Here is a 24880-nt window from a genome sequence, read left to right on the forward strand (position 1 = left end):
GTTATTTCAGGCGGTGTATGACTGACCATACAACAACATGCATTTTAAAGGCCATTTTCCCTGCTAGAGCGGGGGTTAGCCTTGCGGTCCCCATGACAATGCATATGGATGCATACATAAATGAAGATCATTTTAAGACCTCGGTCTACTGTACTTCGTCAGTAGCGTTAATGTATGACTGACCATGCCGCGATTTAAAAAATATATATCTCGGCAATTTCACGTATGTGGCGACACGTGAACGAAGCTCTGCTCCTCTCTCCACATTATTGTGACGACGTATAAATTAAATATTTCATCGTGACGATTGTCATCAAATGGACGAATTTTTAATATATCTCGGCATTTTCCCGTCTGTTATTTCGGGCGGTGTATGACTGACCATGCCGCGATTTAAACAAAATATATATATCTCGGCATTTTCCCGTCTCTTATTTCGGGCGGTGTATGACTGACCATGCCGCGATTTAAAAAAAAAAAATCTCAATGGACTTGAAGTTACAGGCCTTTGAGAATTCATTTCGTTCTATAAAGGGCAACTTTCATCGGATTTTCTTCCCGTTTTTTTGCAACCGAGTCTAAAACTATGTTAGCGACTGTGAAAAATGAAATGATATATCGAATTTGATTTGAAATAAAACTGTGTGAGAGAAGAAGACACCACGGGCCTACAAAACAGGCCTCAAAGCGATGCGAGTTCATAAAATGGTGGATATTTGTTTATATAAAGCCTCTCCCACAATAGGTGGAGCTATGGTTCCCAGAATGGGTGGAGCTTTGAGGTTTTGTCTTCTCTGCAAGAACAAGAAGAAGAACAAGAAGAAGAAGAACAACAACAACAACAGCAGAGGGCACTCTATGACCAGCGTCTTGCGACGTGGCTAAAAATCAAGGTGGTGATGGAGTATGTACAAGGTCTGTGTTCACAGCGTGATGACGTGTTTGCTAACCAAATATAGAGCTTGCAGGTGGCGGAGGAGGAGCAAAGAGGAAGAAGCGCCGAGGTGAGTGGCGATAATGTCGGAAATGTGTATGGTATGAGGGGAGGTTCAACGAGCTTGGGAGTTGGTATAGACCCGGGCGTTCGTGAGAGGCCAATGGTGAGGTGTGTGACTGGTCCAGAGTGCGTGGACAGAGAGTGTGCGCAGGGATGTCCGACTAAGGGGAGTGCGAGAGGTGTTGGTGAGACAGGGTGTGCGAGTATGGAGTGGGTAGCGGGTTGCGTCGAGGCAACCCAAGCATCGACACCGACAGGGGCAGTATTTAGAGGGACGGGGGACGCACGCAAGCCCCCAGGGAGTAGAGTACTGTGGGGGCCCAAACGGTTCAGCCCCGCGTTAACCCCGCAGGGAGCGACGCACGGGGTCTGGCCTTCAGGTGGCCATAAGGTTCCACTCGCGCCGTATGACGGCAAGAGTGATTTGAGGGCGTACCTGGTGCAATTCGATCACGTGTGTAGGGGGAACGATTGGAACCCGGAAGAAGGTGGAGTACACCTTGTGGGGGCACTGCGCGGTGCGGCGGCGGCGGTTTTGATGGCCTTACCACCGGGTGCTATCACCCTGCCAGACCTCCATGCAGCCCTAATTAATCGTTTCGGCATTGAACAGCAGAGCGAGCTTGTTAAAGCTCAGCTCGCGGTGCGAAAACGGAAGCCCCAGGAGACCATCGGGGAGCTTGTCTACGACATTCGCCGCGCAGTGGGAATTGCACACGCAAACATGGCAGCTACCTCCCAGGAAAGCCCGGCGCTGGACCATTTCATCCAGGCCTTTCCGGACCCCGAGCTTCAGCAACAGCTCGCCATGTGGCACTCGCGGACCTTAGGCCAGGCGGCCGATGCTGCGGCCCGTTGGGAAGCAGCGAGGCTCCTGGCCCGGGGAAGCGAGCGCCACGCAGTGGCGGTGCGACAGTTAGGGCCCATGGCTGGTGGCGGCCGCCTGAGGGGGGTCTGCCCCCGAAAGGAGCCCTGACCTGGAAAGCATGGTCCGAAGGCTGGTGGACCAGCGCCTGGCGGGATCTGGACCATGGCAGGTGGCTCCGGATGTGGCACACGGCAGGCCATAGACAAATGCCCCAATTAGGACCTTCAGGGGGGCAATTTGGAATTCCGGAGGCAAGCACCTTACCAGGTGAGGTGCTTTAACTGCAGCCGGCTGGGTCAGCGTGCATGGGAGTGTCTAGCTCCACGCCGGGACGGACCCCGGCAGCCAGGACCATCAACTCCACCTCGTACGGGTCGGGCTAGCTGACCCCAGACACCCCCCCCCCCCCCCCGCCAGGGCCCGGGAAACTAATAAGTGCCGAGCATACAGGGCCGTGTTCGGTAGTAGGGGATGGTGAAGAGCCCTCATTGACGCGACAGGTCATCTATTGTGGCCAAATTGGAGCAGTAGTTTGACGATTCAGTGCAAAATTGCTGGCGTATGGGTAGAACGCTGTGGTGGACACAGGAGCTATCGCCACGATCCTCAGCCCTGTGATCCTTGATTCAAGTGCAGACGGCCGGGATAAAATCCAGCGTCTGGAAAATCATAGTTTGCAACTGGCTACCGGGGTAACGGCCCCCATAATAGGGCGTGGTTTTGTAACCCTCAAGTTGGGGTCAGTAATGAGGGAAGTAGAAGTTTGGGTGGCGGAGGTGTGCGACGCATGCCTAATCGGGTTGGATCTGTTGACTGCCAGCGGTTGTAAAATCGATTTGTGCTGGGGGACCCTGCAAGTGGGAGTAGAAGAGCTGCCATTGGGTGGGGTGAGCACGGCTGAGAGGACGGAGCTGGAGGCTTCTGAGGCCGTGACCATTCCCCCAAGGGCCGAGACCATTGTGCCGGCCCGATGGCTAGCTCGCCCACAACATGGCAGGAGTCCTGTGGCCGAGTCGAACCAGTGGCAGCGCAGTCCATTCCGGATTTAGTCATGGGCCGCACCCTTGTAAAAACGGATGGGCCGGTGGTGGCCGTCCGAGTCATCAATATTAGTACATAACCACGCACTATAGGACGGGGCACGAAGATAGTCGGCTGCGCGCCAGTTAACAAAGTCGCGGCAGTGAGGGGTGAGAACTTCCAGCCGAGCTGGCCCTGGATGGAGTCCCTAGGAAATGGTAGGAATTGGCCCGATCCCATTTGCGAGATGGTAAACCGGAGACGGTGAGAATTGAAAAGTAACATCTTATATCGCAAATGGGTAGAGATTCCCTCCGAGAGAACTTCCTGGCTGGTGATAGTCCCATATACATTTAAGAACACAATATTACAACAGGTGCATGGTACCCGCCACGGCGGCCATTTGGGCAGCACAAAGACAACATCTCGGGTCCGCCGGAGGTTTTATTGGGTGAATATGGGGCGCGACATACAGGACTGGTGTCGGATATGCGACGCCTGTACTGCTAAAAAAAACGACCAGCACGGAGGATGAGGGCCCCCCTTCAATTACACCAGGTGGGGGCCCCCCTTGAGCGGGTGGCTATGAATATTCTAGGACCACTGCCCCGCACCCGCCAAGGTAACAAGTACATCCTCGTTGTAATGGACGATTTCACCAAGTGGCCGGAGGCCGATGCCCTCCCCAACCAAGAAGCCGGGGTGGTGGCACAGGCTTTCGTGGAAGGATTTGTATGTAGGCATGGGATTCCGGAGGAGCTGCACACCGATCAGGGTCGAAATTGGCCCGATCTGCTAAAGCCTGTACTGCTAGCCTTTAGCCGGTGGCAGCACAGTCCATTCCGGGTTTAGTCGTGGGCCGCACCCTTGTAAAAACGGACGGGCTGTTTTTAGCCTGTACTGCTAAAAAAAAGACCAGCACGGAGGATGAGGGCCCCCCTTCAATTACACCAGGTGGGGGCCCCCCTTGAGCGGGTGGCTATGGATATTCTAGGACTACTACCCCGCACCCACCAAGGTAACAAGTACATCCTCGTTGTAATGGACTATTTCACCAAGTGGCCGGAGGCCTATGCCCTCCCCAACCAAGAAGCCGGGGTGGTGGCACAGGCCTTTGTGTAAGGATTTGTATGTAGGCATGGGATTCCGGAGGAGCTGCACACCGATCAGGGTCGAAATTTTGAGAGCCAATTACGAAAAGATGTGTGCAGGCTCCTGTCAATTAGGAAGACAAGAACAATGCCCTTAAGACCATAATCTGACGGGATGGTGGAAAGGTTCAACCGAACCTTGGTTCAACAATTGGCATTGTTCACCACCACCCGTCAGGACGACTGGGACGAACATCTCCCATATTTGTTAATGGCCTACCGAACTAGCCAGCACGGAGCCACCGCATGCAGTCCAGCGTTGCTGATGTATGGGTGGGAGTTGCGGGCTCCCGCCGACCTGCTATGCGGTCCCGTGCCAGAGTCCACTAATAGACCGCCGGGGGAGGGCTATGCACATCACCTGGAGGAAGGCATGGAGAGAGTCCATGCCTTCGCACGCCCCCAGCTTCAGCTGGCGTGTGCGAAGATGAAGCACAGGTACGACCACTGGAGCCAGGGGAGTCAGTACGCTCCGGGGATGAAGATCTGGTTCTTCAATCCCCGGAGGCGGAAGGGTAGGTGCCCCAAACTCACCTCACCCTGGCAAGGGGGTTTGTGACGTGGTCATTAAAATCAAAATGGGGCCATGAGCCCTCCCTCGGATCGTCCATGCCGACCGGGTGAGACCCTACACCGGCGAGCAGGCACCCTCATGGATCGCCTCGGCTTTAGAGGCCGAGGCAGGACCCAGTACCTCCAATGACGGGGGCTCATAGTGCGAGAGGACTGAGGGGTCATAGTGTTGGGAGTAGTACCCAGTGAGGAGGGATGGTCGTTTTACCATTCCTCACATAGGGGGCAAAGGATCTCTAGATTTATGGGGTTGGCAGTGAAAACTAGCCAGGGTGGGCTCGGATAATTGTTGGGGAATTAGCTGAGCATAGGAGACATGAGATTTAAGTGGAGACATTTGTACAGGTAGAGGGGACGTAGCCAGATTAGATGGTTGATAATGACGAGGGATGTGCTTAGTGGAAGGGATGACGTGAAAGCACAAGTTTTAGAGTGTAGTAGTCAGATAGATGATGCAGTGTGTTTGTGGTATGGTTGAGAAAATGAGGAATTGAATGAGAATCTGAGTATTGTTGATTCTTGAGCAAATGAGGCAATGGTTGGGATCACCAGAGGTGGTGTATTGTGTCTGAATGGAGTGTGTGGGAAGAAGGGCTTGCGTGGTGTGCAAGTGTATGGAATAAATGGTGAGGGGTGAGTAGTGTAGAACGAGTGGTGTGGAGTGCATGGTGCGAAGGAGTGAATGGGGGAGAGATGGACCCCTTCACAGATACCCGGGGAGGGTAGTTTAAAGTTAGGTAGAGGGTATCGGTAAATTGTTTGGATATTGACACCTGTGGTGCAGGTACTAGCAATGAAGTGCTTGGAGGGGTGCATGAGTCTGTGGAAATGGCTGGGCGTGTGGGCTTAATTGGTGAGTATGGTTAAATGGGCACTCCGCCACTGGTACTCTGTCGGCCAGGTGAGGCCGCAGGTAGGCTCTGGGAGCCAGGTAGAGTTCAGAGTAGAGTTCAGTGGGGCCCGAGGATCCTAAGAGAGGACCCGGGTAGCCCAATGCCAGAGAGGGCATCAGAGGGGTGAGAGAGCCAGAAGGGGCCTTCCCCGATTTAGGGTAGTTGTAAGGAGCATGGTAAGCTCGGGTGGCGACTTCAGTGGCAGAGGTGCGCAGGTAGGTAGACCTGCTGGTAGAGCCACACGACCCAGCCCTGAAATTGTGTGAAGGCACTGTATTGAAGAAATGGGGAGTGAGACCCAAATTCGTAGGGCACCACAGGGAGGGTCAATGGGAATTGGTTTTTAGAACCGCATAGTGTAAAGAGGCCAATTGAGTTGGCAGGGCAAGACCCCGGGTCGTGTAACTTTGTTAATGTTATTAGAGGATAGTTAGGATGAGAATCTCTTCGCACCATCCACACCCACTCACCAACGGTGACAGGACTGCACAACAGGTTTGCAAATGTTTGGAAGATCAAGACGCATCTCGACGGAGTGTGACATTGTGATATTCCATCTCTTCCTTCTTGGGAGGGATTGGATGACGAATTTGGCATAGAGGGGGGGATAGAAAAGACAAGACGTAGTGACGAAATTGTAAAGTGTATATACGGGGAAGGGCAAGGGTAGTGTAGGCTGACATGGGGGGTTACGAACGGCTAGGGACGAGCTTTCTCCGCTCGCTCTCCCGTGCTCCTCATGTTACATTGCCTTGTATTGAATGTACCTTTGCGCCCTTGCCCCCGCTAAACTCACTGCTTTGCCTTTCCTCCCCACCCATGGACCCATATTTTTGTTGAGGGGAGCGTGCAGGAACCCTGAGCTGTGCTGCGGCATGTGGCTACCCTTGTGCTGCATCCTGCTACCTGTTGCCTGCACCAGTACACCTATGGACCACACGTTCTGTGGCCTGGCACCTTTGCTGGGGCAGACAATCGCTGCAAACGTTACCTTGTGCCCTGCGGACCACTGTTTTTAAGTGGCCTCAATGCCATGCAGTCGGACCACCTAAGTTGCCCCTGCTGGCCAAAATGAAAACGGACACGGTTTGTGCCTTTTTATTTATTCCTTTGGTGTGTCAGGAAAGAAGACTAAGTTTTTATGATGGCACACCGAAGACAAAGCAGGAAGACACAGCAGCCCAGCAGCCCAGCAGGACAAGACATCATTGGTTATTGTGATTATGGTGCATTTTTGACGACTGTGCATTTTTGTGCATATTGGTGCATTCTTGTAATGGTGTATTGGTGCAGTGCATTGTTGTTTCTCCTCTCTACAACTTTTCTTTCCAACAAAAGAACAGGTCCTGGGTTGTAGAATTGTAAATAATTAGATTAGTCTTGTAAATAACATGCTCCCCACCGGCTTTATGTTTAGTTTGCAAATTCTTTCCGCAATTCGGTTAGCTGTGGGTGTGAGTCTGATAGTTAGTACACAACGCAGTAAGTGGGACATATCTAGTGTAAAAGTAGTCCTAGTAGTCCTAGTAGTCCTGGTGTAAAAGTAGTCCTAAAAGCAATCCTAGTGTAAAAGTATATCTAGTTGAAAAGTAGTCCTGACCCTTGCTCAAAACCGGTCGTACACACTTGTGTGGGTTCGGCACGGGAACGAGCCTGGCAAAGGAGGGGTGCAGTGTTGCAGTTTTGAGAGTGTACATATAACATCATTAAAGGTTAAAGGTTTGACCCCATAGTTAGTCCACAAGCAATACATAGGCCCATTAGGATATTAGTTATGTCATAGTCTATGTGAGTATAAGGCCATTTCCCGAGTAACATCTGCGTTGTGTAAAATAAATAAGATAGGCCCCCTTTCATTTTGCCTCCACCCTCCAAATCTACCTCGTTGGGCAGAATCCATCCCGCGCCCCATTTTGGCTATTGCACCTCGCATTAGGATGCTCCCGAGGCAAATGACACGAGGTAGGCCTGAGAGAGGGAGGAGCACGGGGTCGGGGTATGGCGGCATCGAGGGTGGAGCGGCAGAGACAGCAACGGTAAGGGCCACCAGCCAATCAGGGCTCGGGTGAGATGGCGTGACAGGGCGTGGTAAGGGCGTGCCTATAAAAGCCCACGCACAAAGAACTTGAGCAGGACTGAAGCGAAGGACTGCCCTTATCAGGACTTCTGTGGGAGAGGCGCTTTGTAAAAGGACTCACTGGGGAAGGCTGGCTTTGTGAAGAGGACTTGAGGATGACTTCGGGGGGAGAGCAGTGTGTAAAGGTCTGGAAGGAATTGCGCCTTGCTATTGAACTTGTAATGGGAGCGTCTATGAACTTGTATTGGGAGCACATATAGCGCCTGTTCATCTATTACGTACGCAGCCATGCCAGCGGAACCGCCAATCCCAGCTTACTGTTCGCCCGTAATTGTCCGAACTGCGCCTAAGACCCGCGGGGAGCTTCTGCCGCCCTGACCATCTTCTTCGCGGTGCGAGTCGGGGACCGGAGCGAACTGCCTGGACGCCATCCCTGGACCATCGCCCCGTTCGTCTACAACCCCGTGTGAGTGTGTCTGAGTGTGAAACGGGCCCGTTGTCCTGGGATACGTTTAGGACTGTACAAGGCTGCACTGTGTGTTCTTCTTCTTGGTACTGCACATAGTGTAATAAACCAACTGTTATTCCTTGTCTTTCCTGATTCGACCATATCAGTGATTTCCTCCATTGGGTAAGCGTGGCACGATTAGGAACCGCTCGGATCGGGATCTAGTCCTTGATAACGGCTCGGGTCACAGTTCGCTACCGCTCGGCGTTTCCACCTACAACCGTGATTCGGGCGGGGCTTATTTCCTTGCTTCCTAGGCGGCGTTGGTACTTAGGTAATAGGAATTTGGCCTACAACCCTATTTCACGCCGTCCGGAAGGAACGTCATTGCCCCGGATCCTGTCGGCTAATCAAAGACAAGGGGAATAACCCCCCCCCCCACCCCTTGGGAAAGGGGAGAAGGCCGACCAGGAGATCCGCAACAATATATTGTTGCGGATCTGCCGCCGGCCTTCTCCCCTTACTAAGGGGCGATTAGTCCCCTTGTCTTTGACTGACCAGGCGCGACCCGAGGCCTATGATGTCTCTTCCGGACAGCGCGAAATGGGGGTATCAGGACCAAATTCGCTTTTACCTAAATACTCGCGCTGCCCTGAAGCAAGGAGACAAGCCTCGCACGGACCACGTGTGTTGATACACCGAGCGGTTGCATACACGCGATCCGTGCCGTTTGGATGGTGGATCCCGATTCAAGCGGTTTTATTCGTACCACGCTTAGTCAATGTAGACATCACGGGTACGATCGAATCAGAAAGGAAGAACAGGTTTATTTACACTATACACAATGATTCAAGAGCAGAGACACAGAGAAAATCCTTAAAAACAGTCTTACTTAATATCCAAGGACACGGGCCTGTCTCACACACACACTCACACGGGGATTGCAGATGGCAGGACGATGTTCACCAGCACGTCCAGGGATGGCTTCCGTGCAGCTCTCTCTCCGGTCCCCGGCACGTCCCTTGAAGATGGAAGTAGGTGAAAGCAGGAGCTCTCCACGTGTCGTCTAAATGGAGCGAGTTATCACAGGGCAAATTGGTAGGGAGCGGACTTTGACGCGGCTGGCGGTTATCCACTTGCGGGCTATGGCCGCGCTTACTCGCGTGGGTGAAAAGCGCAACATGCGTCACCGGTGCATCTGGCTGCGCCCGCATACTTGGCACAGTTCAACGCCTCTTCTTCTCTCTCTCTGCGCAAGTCCTCATACAACGTGCGTATCCTCCGCAAGTTCTCAAAACAACGCGCTTATCTTGCGAGTTCCAATCCTTTCGCCACTGCCGTTCAAGTCCTTGTCCTGCTGGTAAGCCCTCGATCACGCTGTAAGTCCTCTCTCCTCTGCGAGTCCTGGCGTGCGAGTCCTTGCGTGCGAGTCCTTGCATGCGAGTCCTGGCGTGCGAGTCCTTTTGAGGGCTTTGCGCAGCGTGCTATATAGGCACGCCCCGTGAACCTTCTCGAACTCACCAGACGCGCCTCACCACGCCCTCTCACGCCATGCAGCGAGAGCCCTGATTGGTTGGTGGCTCTTACCGTCATCGCCTCCGCCGCTCCCCATCTCAATGCCGCCCCCACCCATTTTAGGCCTACCTCGTGTTACTCGACTAGTGGGCAGCCAATGCTTAACAAACTGGATCGAGGCTCGGGTGGCTGGGAAATTGGTGGAAAGTAGAGCCTATTTTCCTGTCTTTACACAACGCAGGCACTAAGAGGGGAAATGCCCTATTCTTACACATACTAAGACATAACTATACTACAAATGGGCCTTTACGTTGCTCGTGTGACTAACTATGGGGGGCAACCCGTTAACCTTTAATGACTTCATTGTGCCATCTCAAAACCGTAGCAATATATATATATATATATATATATATATATATATATATATATATATATATATATATATATATTGTTGCGGTTCTGAGAAATGTACATGTATGATTGATAACGGTTAAAGGTTTGCCCCCATAGTTAGTCCACATGCAACACGTGGGCCACCTTAGAACGTTAGTTATTTCATAGTATATGTGAGATAAGGACATTTCCAATAGTGATACCTGCGTTGCGTAAAAGAAATAAATAAGAGTAGGCCCCGTTCATTTTGCAGCCCACCCTCCAATCGACCTCGTTGCGCACCATCCAGTCTGCGCCCCATTCCCCAATTGCGCACGATCCAGTCTGCGCCCTGTTGCCCCTCGCATGAGGATGCTGAAACCAGCCAAATGCCACGAGGTAAGGCCTGGAAAAGCAGACGTCAAGGGTGGAGCTGGTAAGACCCAAACAACCAACCAGGGCTCAGTGGGCATGGCTTAAGGGGCGTGGTGAGAACGTGGCTGGCAGATTCGAGAGGGTTCGCTGGGTGGCGCTATATAACGGCGAGCGCAAAGCCCTTACACAGGACTGTGCGAAAGAGGACTTATGCGCACTACAGAGGACTGTCCAGGACTTGAGAGTATTTGCGCTTTGCACGACGATTGTCAGGTTTGGCATTGGTGGAAGGACTCACTGGGGGAACTTTGATTGCAAGACCTCGTTGAGGATTTGGCTTTGGGCTTGCTGGAAGCGCATATAAAGTGCTGGTATTTCTATTAGGTACGTGGCCGTGAGCCGCACAGTAACCACCAGCCCAGCTTACTGATCCCCCCATATAATTGTCCGCTCCGCGTCAATGACACGCGAGGAACGCCGCCGTTTGCTCAGCCCTCTTCGTCCTACCATCTTCTTCACGGCGAGTCAGGGACCCGGAGAACGAGCTGTGGACATGTTCCTTGGACCATCAACCCTAACCATCTCCATCCCCGTGTGAGTGTGTGCGGGCCCGTTTGTCCTGGGATAAGTTAAAACTGATATTAAGACTGATACTGATAAAGACAGATAAGTTAAGACTCCTTCGACAAATACACTAAACAGATCACAAAGACAGCCTCTTTCACCTGAAAAACATCGCCCGTCTCCGTCCATCCCTCTCCTCCATGGCTGCAGAAACCCTCATCCACGCCTTCATCACCTCCCGTCTGGACTACTGCAATAGCCTCCTCTATGGTTCACCCTCAACAATCACCAATAAACTCCAATACATGGCTCGCTATTACGCGGGGTGTCCACTAAAACCGTGGTTCGGGTGGGGTTATTTCCTTGCTTCCCGGGAGGCGCTGGGAATTAGGTAATAGGACTAATTCGGCCTACCACCCTATTCAGCGCTGACCGGAAGGAACGCAATAGCCCTGGATCGTGTCGGCTAGATAAAAGACAAGGGGATTAATCCCCCCTTGGTGAGGGGAAAGGCCGACGTTTGAAATCCGCAACAATTGGTGGCGGGGAGTGGGATTGGACCCGAAGTGCCCCTAATGCACTCAAAATTACGAGCGGCCGAAATTTAATTTAACATCGAAATTAAATCGTGCCATGGATAACCAAGACGGTCGGATGCCGGTGGGCGTAAATGATGAGGTAGAGGGAGAAGTAGAATCAACCCAGGACCCCCAGGAAGAATTGGGACAGTTGGCAATGGAGGATGCAATGGATGAGGGTGCAGCAGTTGGGGTAGCAGGGGAAGAAGATGGCGGCGCCTCGCACATAGCGGCGAGGGCCGAGCCCACGGTGCCAATGGTTTCGGATCTGTTTGCACTCATGACGCAATTGAAAGAAATGGGGGATAAATCAACCCGGGAAATGAAAGAAATGATGAGCACCCAACAGAATGAAATAAATAAAAGAAATGGCAAATTGGACACCCAAAGTGATAAATCAACGCAGTAAATAAAAGGGTTGGAAAACAAAATGGGGGGCCAAATGAAAGAAATGGGGGGCCAAATGAAGGAAATGGGGGGCCAAATGAAGGAAATGGGGGGGGCAAATGAAGGAAATGGGGGGCCAAATGAAGGAAATGGGGGGCCAAATGAAGGAAATGGGGGGCCAATTGAAGGACGTGGGTGGCCAAATGGGAGAAATGAACGAGGGGTTAGTGGGGTTGGAAAACAGGATGGGCACCCAAGAGAATCGAATGAAAGGGATGAAAGATGGGTTAAAAGGGTGTGCTAACAGAATAGGTGGCCAAATAAAAAAGATGGGGAAAGACATAGACCGCAGGTCGAGCGGGAAAGGCACATTGGTACGTGACGAGGTAGCGCGGTGTGTGAAGCGCGGGGAAAGCGAGTTAGAGCAAAGCACAGCCAGGTGGACCGGGGTAGAAATCGCGACACGGGGTATAGAAAAGCTGACGGCCGCCGAATTGGAAAATTTTATTTTATGTGCGGCAGCGGTCGTCGAGTTTAATCGGGAAAAATAAATTATAGTTGAAATCGGGGTTGAAGAGACGGCAGGATCAGAGATTTGATTGAAGAAGGAAATGGAATGGACCCAAAGTCTGCATTCGCATTGTGATGTGCTTCCTAACCAAAATTAAAGTTTGCAGATGCGGTTAGAGGAGAAGAGAATCCCGAAGGTGAGTAGGGCTGTATATGGCGCGAAAAGGTTTGGCGCGAAAAGATTTTTCGTGCGCTTGGGAACGCGACGTCACCCGGGCGCTTGTGGAAGGTCTGTGGTGCGGCTGGTGCGCTGTGTGAAAGTGAATGGCGCGCGTGTGCAAACAGTGCCGGAGCGCGAGTGTGTTACAGAGTGCGAAGAAGAATGCATGACGGAGTGTATGTGTGAAGAGTGTGATACAGAGTGTGCAATGGTTGAAGAGAGTGTGCGAGAGTGCACACCAGAGTGGGTGATTGGGTGTGCAGCAGGGGATTGCACACCCGTGGGTAGGTGCACACCCGTGGCTCCGGTTGTAAGTTTGTTCATTTACTTTCAGGTCACTCCATCCCCGTCCTCTGGTCGGCTCAGCGCACTCCCACTCATCGTCCCAGCGCACCTGTTCACAGCAACGCACACAATCGCACCTCCTGTCTGCGAACCCTGGCCAAATCACCTGTGTTCATCCCCGCCGTACAAAACAACATCAAGCTCACCCTGTTCAATACCCGGTCCCTCAACAAATCCCTCATCCTCAACGACTACATCCTAGAAAATAAACTGGACTTTCTCTGTCTCACTGAAACCTGGCAACAACCTCTGGACTACTTCGCACTCAACCTCACCACACCCAATGGATATTCCTACATCAATAAACCACGCTCGGAGGGCCGAGGTGGTGGAATTGCCGTTATTCACCGACAAGACATCAGGACCAGCCTCATCTCCATCGCATCTGCTCCATCATTTGAACACCTGGCTTTTAAACTCTCTGGTCACACACAGTCAGTCATGGCTGTTGTCTACCGCCCTCCCAAACCACACCCATCATTCCTGTCTGACTTCTCCTACTTTCTGACCCAGCTATGTTCCCTCTCCCCCTCAATCCTCCTCCATGGTGATTTCAATGTCCACATGGACTCCACTGACTCCACGATAACCACTGACTTCACTGATTTACTCACCTGCTTTAACCTCACTTAACATGTCAACTTTCCTACCCATAACCGTGGTCACATTTTGGACCTTGTCTGCTCTACTGGATTAATCTTGCACCATCTCTCTGGCTCCGACCTCACCCTCTCTGACCACTTAGCCATCACTATGACCATCAACATCCCCGCCCCAACACCAAGGCATTATCGCACTATCAACTTCCGTAAGCTAAACGATCTTTCACCGACCTCATTCTCATCCACCCTCTCTGAAAAAATGTCTACTTCTCCCTTCGTTGACCTCCACACCCCTTCTGATCTCACTGACTACTACAACCACACTCTCTCCTCCTGCCTTGACCAACTTGCACCTATAAAAACCAAAACAGTTTCTTTCACCCATTCTGCTCCCTGGTTTACCCCTGAACTCCGCCTGATGAAAACTCGTGCTCGCCAACTTGAAAGACTCCGCAATAAAACAGGTCTCACAATTCACTCCCAAGCCTATAAGGACCACCTACAACACTACAAAGATGCCCTCTCCCGCACCCGCTCCGCCTACTACTCTCAAATTATCCACTCTGGCTCCGGAAACCCAAGAGCACTCTTCTCTACAATAAACAAACTCCTCAGCCCCCTGAACACCACCACCCAGTCATTCACAGTAGACAACTGCATCTCCTTCCTTTCATTCTTCCAACGCAAAGTTGAAAACATCTACAACAGCTTGACCACAGCCGCACACGCTCCCCCTCAAACCACCTGCCCCCCCTTATCCTGCCATCCCCTGTCTCAATTCTCCCCAATCTCCCCTACTGACCTCTCTGAACTCCTCATAGGAATGAAAACTGCCACCTGTACTCTTGACCCCATCCCCTCCAGCTTTGTCAAGGCCTCCCTTCCTGCTCTCTCTCCACTTAACATTGCAACAATAAACTCCTCCCTGTCTACAGGCATCGTCCCACCATCCCTCAAAATTGCTGCTGTTACCCCCATTCTGAAAAAACCTGGACTAAATCCTGACACCCTAAACAACTTCAGACCCATCTCCAACCTACCCTTTCTGTCGAAAGTTTTGGAACGCACTGTAGCCGCTCAACTCAAACATCACCTCTCTGCCAATAACCTGTATGAAACATTCCAATCCGGATTCCGCTCCAACCACAGTACGGAAACTGCTCTCCTCAAAATCACCAACGACCTTCTCCTCTCCTCTGACACTGGCAACCTCAACATTCTCATCCTCCTCGACCTCAGCGCCGCCTTTGACACCATCGATCACACCATCCTCCTCACCCGACTTGAAACCACCTTTAACATTACTGGCACTGCCCTCTCTTGGATTAAATCATACCTCTCTGACAGACGCCAGTTCATCTCCATCAATAACTGCAAATCCCCCACTGCTCCCCTCCCCCAAGGTGTCCCCCAAGGTTCAGTTATTGGCCCCCTCCTCTTCATCCTTTACCTGTCCCCCCTCGGTCACTTAATCCGCCGTCATGGTCTCCAATTCCACTGCTTCGCCGATGACATCCAGCTTTTCATCTCCACCAAGTCCATCTCCACCGCCACCCACTCTATCCTGACAAACTGCATCACTGAAGTAAAATCCTGGCTTCAAATTAACTTCCTCAAACTTAACTGTTGTGGAAGTGTAACTCAGTGTAACGTATTGATTGGCCCTGGTAACTCATTGATTAAATCTGGTAACGAAGCAGAATGTGCATGAACATGATAATCTCTTGAAACACCTGGTCAAGGCCCCAGGCTAGAGCACCCTCCTACTGTGTAAATGGAAATCACAGCAGGAGGGGAGCGAGTTGATGCCAGGACTTGGTGCAATACATGACCTCGGGGCATCAGCGGAAGAAGGATTAACGTTTCAGCGGACAGAGGATTAAGTCCAGTTTGTGGATATAAACTAGAGCAAACGTGGAGTCGACAGGACTTGCTACGTGAAGCGCTGACCGAACGGGAGTGTCGGATGAACGAGAAGGACCAGCGAAAAGAGTTAACCTGATCCATTATATTATGCGGTATCATTTTGGTAATTGGAAATGAAATAAATACAGTTAATAAACCAGACATTTTGTAAACCTGTGTGCGGTCATTGGAGTCCTGTGAGTCATACACAAAATTCTTCCACAATCTGGAGGCACCGCTGGGATCAATTGTACAAGCAAGTAAAAGGTGAGTGTGTCTTGTTTTGTCCAATATGATTTACGAACTTGGAAGTTATGTGTACATACATGGGGGAGCAGGTGGTCTGGGGCTTCTTTGCGCACCGATGCCGCGATATAGGTGGCGTGAGCCATCACGAATGGGATTTCGATAAACAACACGATGATAATTCGTTTTTTTTCTAAATGATTTCTGTAAATACGTATTTTTGCGCTGGTCACTAAGGGTCTTACTGTGACCTGGAAGCAAACGGAGCAAGTGTGCACCTTGCGACCGTTTGCGTCCAGGACGTGTAAGGCCGGTACACTCGTTTACACACCCGTACACGTATAAAGTACTTCTTTTTTTTGCACTTGTTCAAAGCACTCGGCGAGCGACAGGGAACCGGGAAAGGGAATTATATTTATATATATATATTTTACCTCATTCCAATTAATGGTATTGCGACAAAAAGGCTTATATCTTTGGAAACGACTGGTCGGATTTAGACAAATTAAACCTCGTTCGATCAACAAATAAATTCATGACAGACAACCCCCCCTCATGCCGGTCCAGAATTATGATGAAAGATGGCGATGGGAAAAAAAAAAAAATTGCATAAAATTTTGTCCAGGTCCATCACTACACGACGAAATGATTGGATTTTGGGTCAGGTCCGAATCCAGATCCGGCCTATCAGTGGGATACAAAACATAAACTGGTCACCAAGGCGGAGATATAATAATAATAATAATTCTGTATTATTTAGTTAACCAGTTTGTGTGAAACCTCAACCTAAATATAAAAATTGATCTGCTTGATGTTAGTTTAAGGGCTGTTCCAAATTTATCCTGATTATGAGAGATAATTACAGGAAATGTGTACTGTTCTTGTTTGGAGATTATAAGACAAAAACAGCAGAGTGGGAATCGGCAGACAATGGAACAGCTAGCGACGAGTGTTTTGTGAGTAGCAACCACTCTCTGGTCGAGGCTCATAAAAAAATAAATAAATTGATACTTATTGATTTGGCACGCTTACAATAGATATTAATGGCGAGGGTTCTGTGGTCGTTCGTTTTGGCTTTGCGAATGGACCAAACCATTCCATGTAAATAGGAGGGGGGTTCTGTGGTCGTTCGTTTTGGCTTTGCGAATGGACCAAACCATTCCATGTAAATAGGAGGGGGGTTCTGTGGTCGTTCGTTTTGGCTTTGCGAATGGACCAAACCATTGCATGTAAATAGGAGGGGGGTTCTGTGGTCGTTCGTTTTGGCTTTGCGAATGGACCAAACCATTGCATGTAAATAGGAGGGGGGTTCTGTGGTCGTTCGTTTTGGCTTTGCGAATGGACCAAACCATTGCATGTAAATAGGAGGGGGGTTCTGTGGTCGTAACTGCCACGTGGTTTCAAAGTTTTTGTTGTTGCTTGCACGTGTGTTTTTTTGCAAGCACGTACGGGCAAGCACGTACGTGCGGGCACGCCCTAGTATATATAAATAGAGGTAATATTGAGTTACGGAATTAATTACTTTCAAGAATACACAAGGACAACCAAGAAGTTGAATGATATGAGTGGATATTCTTCACACTCAGGAAGAAGTTGAATGATATGATTGGATATTCTTCACACTTATGGAAGAAGTTGAATGATATGATTGGATATTCTTCACACTTATGAAAGAAGTTGAATGATATGATTGGATATTCTTCACACTCAGGAAGAAGTTCTTCACACTTATGAAAGAAGTTGAATGATATGATTGGATATTCTTCACACTCAGGAAGAAGTTGAATGATATGATTGGATATTCTTCACACTTATGGAAGAAGTTGAATGATATGATTGAATATTCTTCACACTCAGGAAGAAGTTGGATGATATGATTGAATATTCTTCACACTCAGGAAGAGGTTGAATGATATGATTGGATATTTTTCACACTCAGGAAGAAGTTGAATGATATGATTGGATATTCTTCACACTCAGGAAGAAGTTGAATGATATGATTGGATATTCTTCACACTCAGGAAGAGGTTGAATGATATGATTGGATATTCTTCACACTCAGGAAGAAGTTGAATGATATGATTGGATATTCTTCACACTTATGGAAGAAGTTGAATGATATGATTGGATATTCTTCACACTTATGGAAGAAGTTTAATGATATGATTGGATATTCTTCACACTTATGAAAGAAGTTGAATGATATGATTGGATATTCTTCACACTCAGGAAGAAGTTCTTCACACTTATGAAAGAAGTTGAATGATATGATTGGATATTCTTCACACTCAGGAAGAAGTTGAATGATATGATTGGATATTCTTCACACTTATGGAAGAAGTTGAATGATATGATGGAATATTCTTCACACTCAGGAAGAAGTTGGATGATATGATTGAATATTCTTCACACTCAGGAAGAGGTTGAATGATATGATTGGATATTCTTCACACTCAGGAAGAAGTTGAATGATATGATTGGATATTCTTCACACTCAGGAAGAAGTTGAATGATATGATTGGATATTCTTCACACTCAGGAAGAGGTTGAATGATATGATTGGATATTCTTCACACTCAGGAAGAAGTTGAATGATATGATTGGATATTCTTCACACTTATGGAAGAAGTTGAATGATATGATTGGATATTCTTCACACTTATGGAAGAAGTTGAATGATATGATTGGATATTCTTCACACTTATGAAAGAAGTTGAATGATATGATTGGATATTCTTCACACTCAGGAAGAAGTTGAATGATATGATTGGATATTCTTCACACTCAGGAAGAAGTTGAATGATATGATTGGATATTCTTCACACTTATGAAAGAAGTTGAATGATATGATTGGATATTCTTCACACTCAGGAAGAAGTTGAATGATATGATTGGATATTCTTCACACTCAGGAAGAAGTTGAATGATATGATTGGATATTCTTCACACTCAGGAAGAGGTTGAATGATATGATTGGATATTCTTCACACTCAGGAAGAAGTTGAATGATATGATTGGATATTCTTCACACTCAGGAAGAAGTTGAATGATATGATTGGATATTCTTCACACTCAGGAAGAAGTTGAATGATATGATTGGATATTCTTCACACTCAGGAAGAAGTTGAATGATATGATTGGATATTCTTCACACTCAGGAAGAGGTTGAATGATATGATTGGATATTCTTCACACTCAGGAAGAAGTTGAATGATATGATTGGATATTCTTCACACTCAGGAAGAAGTTGAATGATATGATTGGATATTCTTCACACTCAGGAAGAAGTTGAATGATATGATTGGATATTCTTCACACTTATGAAAGAAGTTGAATGATATGATTGGATATTCTTCACACTCAGGAAGAAGTTGAATGATATGATTGGATATTCTTCACACTCAGGAAGAAGTTGAATGATATGATTGGATATTCTTCACACTCAGGAAGAGGTTGAATGATATGATTGGATATTCTTCACACTCAGGAAGAAGTTGAATGATATGATTGGATATTCTTCACACTTATGGAAGAAGTTGAATGATATGATTGGATATTCTTCACACTTATGGAAGAAGTTGAATGATATGATTGGATATTCTTCACACTTATGAAAGAAGTTGAATGATATGATTGGATATTCTTCACACTCAGGAAGAAGTTGAATGATATGATTGGATATTCTTCACACTCAGGAAGAAGTTGAATGATATGATTGGATATTCTTCACACTTATGAAAGAAGTTGAATGATATGATTGGATATTCTTCACACTCAGGAAGAAGTTGAATGATATGATTGGATATTCTTCACACTCAGGAAGAAGTTGAATGATATGATTGGATATTCTTCACACTCAGGAAGAGGTTGAATGATATGATTGGATATTCTTCACACTCAGGAAGAAGTTGAATGATATGATTGGATATTCTTCACACTCAGGAAGAAGTTGAATGATATGATTGGATATTCTTCACACTCAGGAAGAAGTTGAATGATATGATTGGATATTCTTCACACTCAGGAAGAAGTTGAATGATATGATTGGATATTCTTCACACTCAGGAAGAGGTTGAATGATATGATTGGATATTCTTCACACTCAGGAAGAAGTTGAATGATATGATTGGATATTCTTCACACTCAGGAAGAAGTTGAATGATATGATTGGATATTCTTCACACTCAGGAAGAAGTTGAATGATATGATTGGATATTCTTCACACTTATGAAAGAAGTTGAATGATATGATTGGATATTCTTCACACTCAGGAAGAAGTTGAATGATATGATTGGATATTCTTCACACTCAGGAAGAAGTTGAATGATATGATTGGATATTCTTCACACTTATGGAAGAAGTTGAATGATATGATTGGATATTCTTCACACTTATGGAAGAAGTTGAATGATATGATTGGATATTCTTCACACTTATGAAAGAAGTTGAATGATATGATTGGATATTCTTCACACTCAGGAAGAAGTTCTTCACACTTATGAAAGAAGTTGAATGATATGATTGGATATTCTTCACACTCAGGAAGAAGTTGAATGATATGATTGGATATTCTTCACACTTATGGAAGAAGTTGAATGATATGATTGAATATTCTTCACACTCAGGAAGAAGTTGGATGATATGATTGAATATTCTTCACACTCAGGAAGAGGTTGAATGATATGATTGGATATTCTTCACACTCAGGAAGAAGTTGAATGATATGATTGGATATTCTTCACACTCAGGAAGAAGTTGAATGATATGATTGGATATTCTTCACACTCAGGAAGAGGTTGAATGATATGATTGGATATTCTTCACACTCAGGAAGAAGTTGAATGATATGATTGGATATTCTTCACACTTATGGAAGAAGTTGAATGATATGATTGGATATTCTTCACACTTATGGAAGAAGTTGAATGATATGATTGGATATTCTTCACACTTATGAAAGAAGTTGAATGATATGATTGGATATTCTTCACACTCAGGAAGAAGTTGAATGATATGATTGGATATTCTTCACACTCAGGAAGAAGTTGAATGATATGATTGGATATTCTTCACACTTATGAAAGAAGTTGAATGATATGATTGGATATTCTTCACACTCAGGAAGAAGTTGAATGATATGATTGGATATTCTTCACACTCAGGAAGAAGTTGAATGATATGATTGGATATTCTTCACACTCAGGAAGAGGTTGAATGATATGATTGGATATTCTTCACACTCAGGAAGAAGTTGAATGATATGATTGGATATTCTTCACACTTATGGAAGAAGTTGAATGATATGATTGGATATTCTTCACACTCAGGAAGAAGTTGAATGATATGATTGGATATTCTTCACACTCAGGAAGAGGTTGAATGATATGATTGGATATTCTTCACACTCAGGAAGAAGTTGAATGATATGATTGGATATTCTTCACACTCAGGAAGAGGTTGAATGATATGATTGGATATTCTTCACACTCAGGAAGAAGTTGAATGATATGATTGGATATTCTTCACACTCAGGAAGAAGTTGAATGATATGATTGGATATTCTTCACACTCAGGAAGAAGTTGAATGATATGATTGGATATTCTTCACACTTATGAAAGAAGTTGAATGATATGATTGGATATTCTTCACACTCAGGAAGAAGTTGAATGATATGATTGGATATTCTTCACACTTATGGAAGAAGTTGAATTATATGATTGGATATTCTTCACACTTATGAAAGAAGTTGAATGATATGATTGGATATTCTTCACACTCAGGAAGAAGTTGAATGATATGATTGGATATTCTTCACACTCAGGAAGAAGTTGAATGATATGATTGGATATTCTTCACACTCAAGAAGAAGTTGAATGATATGATTGGATATTCTTCACACTTATGGAAGAAGTTGAATGATATGATTGAATATTCTTCACACTCAGGAAGAAGTTGAATGATATGATTGGATATTCTTCACACTCAGGAAGAGGTTGAATGATATGATTGAATATTCTTCACACTCAGGAAGAAGTTGAATGATATGATTGGATATTCTTCACACTCAGGAAGAGGTTGAATGATATGATTGGATATTCTTCACACTCAGGAAGAAGTTGAATGATATGATTGGATATTCTTCACACTCAGGAAGAAGTTGAATGATATGATTGGATATTCTTCACACTCAGGAAGAAGTTGAATGATATGATTGGATATTCTTCACACTTATGGAAGAAGTTGAATGATATGATTGGATATTCTTCACACTTATGAAAGAAGTTGAATGATATGATTGGATATTCTTCACACTCAGGAAGAAGTTGAATGATATGATTGGATATTCTTCACACTCAGGAAGACGTTGAATGATATGATTGGATATTCTTCACACTCAGGAAGAAGTTGAATGATATGATTGGATATTCTTCACACTTATGAAAGAAGTTGAATGATATGATTGGATATTCTTCACACTCAGGAAGAAGTTGAATGATATGATTGGATATTCTTCACACTCAGGAAGAAGTTGAATGATATGATTGGTTATGCTATGAGCCAATTGATTAAGGAAAATATTTTGTGATGGCCATATTCGTGGCAACTCAGTTAGTGCCACTGCACCTTTAAAATGCATCCCTGCGTTCATTTTTCGATCGATTGAGTTGAAATTTTGAACAATCGGATCTGGACTGTCGTTGTTAACGACTCTAGCACGCACTCGTCCAATCAGGATGGAGCGGTATGGTCCCCGGATCATCACTGCTCACAGTTTTAATTAATTTTACTTTTTCTCTTGGTCATATAATTTTGAAGACATGCGTGTCATGATAGAGGAAATGTTTGTTCTGTTGAACGGAATAAATGTTGTTTATTTGTGTGGGAGTGTATTTTTGTGTATTTTTGTGTATTTTGGATATATTTTTCACGACTAATTCCAGTTAACATCCTGCACAATTTGCTCGTTTTCTGGCCGAGTCGAAATTGCGTTGAGTTTCTATGGCATGCGCCATTAAAAGCGCTGTGTAATGGTTGAGCTCCCTTTATTTCGTTTTGGTCATGCGGATGAGCAAACAAAGTGACAAATGCTGCGACTGGAGCAGTAAAAGCGATGTTTTTTAAATGGAAACGATTTAATGAGGAATTAAAAGTGGGAGGGGGCAACACCACGCATACCTCTTTTAAGGTGTGTATAAACCCTGGAATAAACGTGGGAGGGGGCAACACCACGCATACCTCTTTTAAGGTGTGTATAAACCCTGGAATATTTCAGCAATCAATACAATGCTGAAACTATGTAAGTAATTTAATGAGTAATTTAATGAGTAATTTAATAAGTAATTTAATGAGTAATTTAATGAGTAATTTAATGAGTAATTTAATGAGTAATTTAATGAGTAATTTAATGAGTAATTTAATGAGTAATTTAATAAGTAATTTAATGAGTAATTTAATGAGTAATTTAATGAGTAATTTAATGAGTAATTTAATGAGTAATTTAATAAGTAATTTAATGAGGAATTTAATGAGGAATTAAAAGTGGGAGGGGGCAACACCACGCATACCTCTTTTAAGGTGTGTATAAACCCTGGAATAAACGTGGGAGGGGGCAACACCACGCATACCTCTTTTGAGGTGTGTATAAACCCTGGAATATTTCAGCAATCAATACGATGCTGAAATGATGTAATTTATTGTGTAATATGGTCGACCTTGGGTTTGTTTGGGTTTGTTGTTTATTTTTGTGGGTGTCTATTTTTGAGTATTTTGGATATATTTTCACGACTAATTCCAGTTAACATCCTGCAAAATTTGCTCGTTTTCTGGCCGAGTCGAAATTGCGTTGAGTTTCTATGGCATGCGCCATTAAAAGCGCTGTGTAATGGTTGAGCTCCCTTTATTTCGTTTTGGTCATGCGGACGAGCAGACAAAATGACGAATGCTGCGGCTGGAGCAGTGGAAGCGATTTTTGAATTGTTCAATGATTATTCGATATTGTTATGACTTATTGTCAATAGGTATACTAAGTGGCCATGAGGTAGCCTGTTGCTATGTACAGTTTTATTCTATTGTTGATTATACCACATAGCTGTGGTGATAAAGGAAATGTTCGTTTTAAATAGATGATTATGATAGGACCATGACTATAAAATCATGATGATTATTATGAATGATATCATAGGGTTCAAATGCAGAATGCTGCATGAACTTGGGAAAGAACTTTCAAGCCCTATGGGATAAATTGGGTATTACAAGCGATGGAGTTTCAAAATTTAGCATGATTGAAGAAATTTTACAGTCTTATTTCAGGAGTTTTACGAAATTTATATTGCCAAGAGATTTTGGATACTATTTGTATTAAAAGAAAAATGATGAGATATTTTTCCCAATGAACTTTAATATCTGCCATCCATTTTGGCTGTCTCACGAATGAAGGATGAGTTGCCTTTAGTGGTTGCAAAGAAAATTTGTGGAGACCAGGCAAAATGGGGAAATATGTCAGATATGACCCTAGGACAGGACGGTGATTCATCAATTAACATGAGGTACGAACCAGAGGTGACGGTCAATGGATGGACCTGTCCTGACATCATTGGGGAAAGGGCTTATGCAAGGAGTCATCCAGAATGATTAATTTAATTTATTGATGAATATTGATGAATTAATTGAGATTGAATCTAATTGATTGAATTTAATAGAATAAATTTAACTGAATAAATTGAATTGAATATATTGATTGTTTGATTGATGAAAATGCGGTCTCAAGAAAGAAGCTTTGATATCTTTGCGTGATATTAACAATGTGGAGACAACCTGGGAATATTGAGCAAGGTGGTGAGTTTATATACAGATATATATGTGCGGTTACCATTGTGTGATTTCCCTGTCAACAGAGCGGACACCTGAGGATTCACCCATTTCATACTGACCCTCCGGCTCATCTGCAAATACTGATCTGTGAGATTGGATTGTGCAAAAGCCACGGCTGAGGGAGATTCTCTGGAAATCACCGTGCGAACAGGTGGAGAGACCCTTCCTGGAGGTACGAGTGAAGCTTTAGAGGAACAAACTACAACACATCCAACGCTACTTTGATAAAAGGCAGAATGGGAAATGGAGCCTGCAAGAATACACAAGGACAACCAGAGATTCCACAAAAAGGTACTTGTACACATCATATGTACGACCGTTATGGTGCAGAAGCTATAAGGCAGGTCGAGAATTGGTATTTG

The 24880-nt window shown here is 45.8% G+C and overlaps 1 long non-coding RNA gene across 1 annotated transcript in view; it reads right to left on the reverse strand.

Moving 5' to 3' along the window:
* LOC144892287 (uncharacterized) overlaps window positions 1–24880 on the reverse strand; it is a 906753-nt gene that overhangs the window by 236439 nt on the left and 645434 nt on the right. The window lies entirely within an intron of this gene.

Source organism: Myxine glutinosa, chromosome 5, assembly GCF_964187855.1.
Source record: "Myxine glutinosa chromosome 5, kmMyxGlut1.1, whole genome shotgun sequence".
Lineage (NCBI taxonomy): Eukaryota > Metazoa > Chordata > Myxini > Myxiniformes > Myxinidae > Myxine > Myxine glutinosa.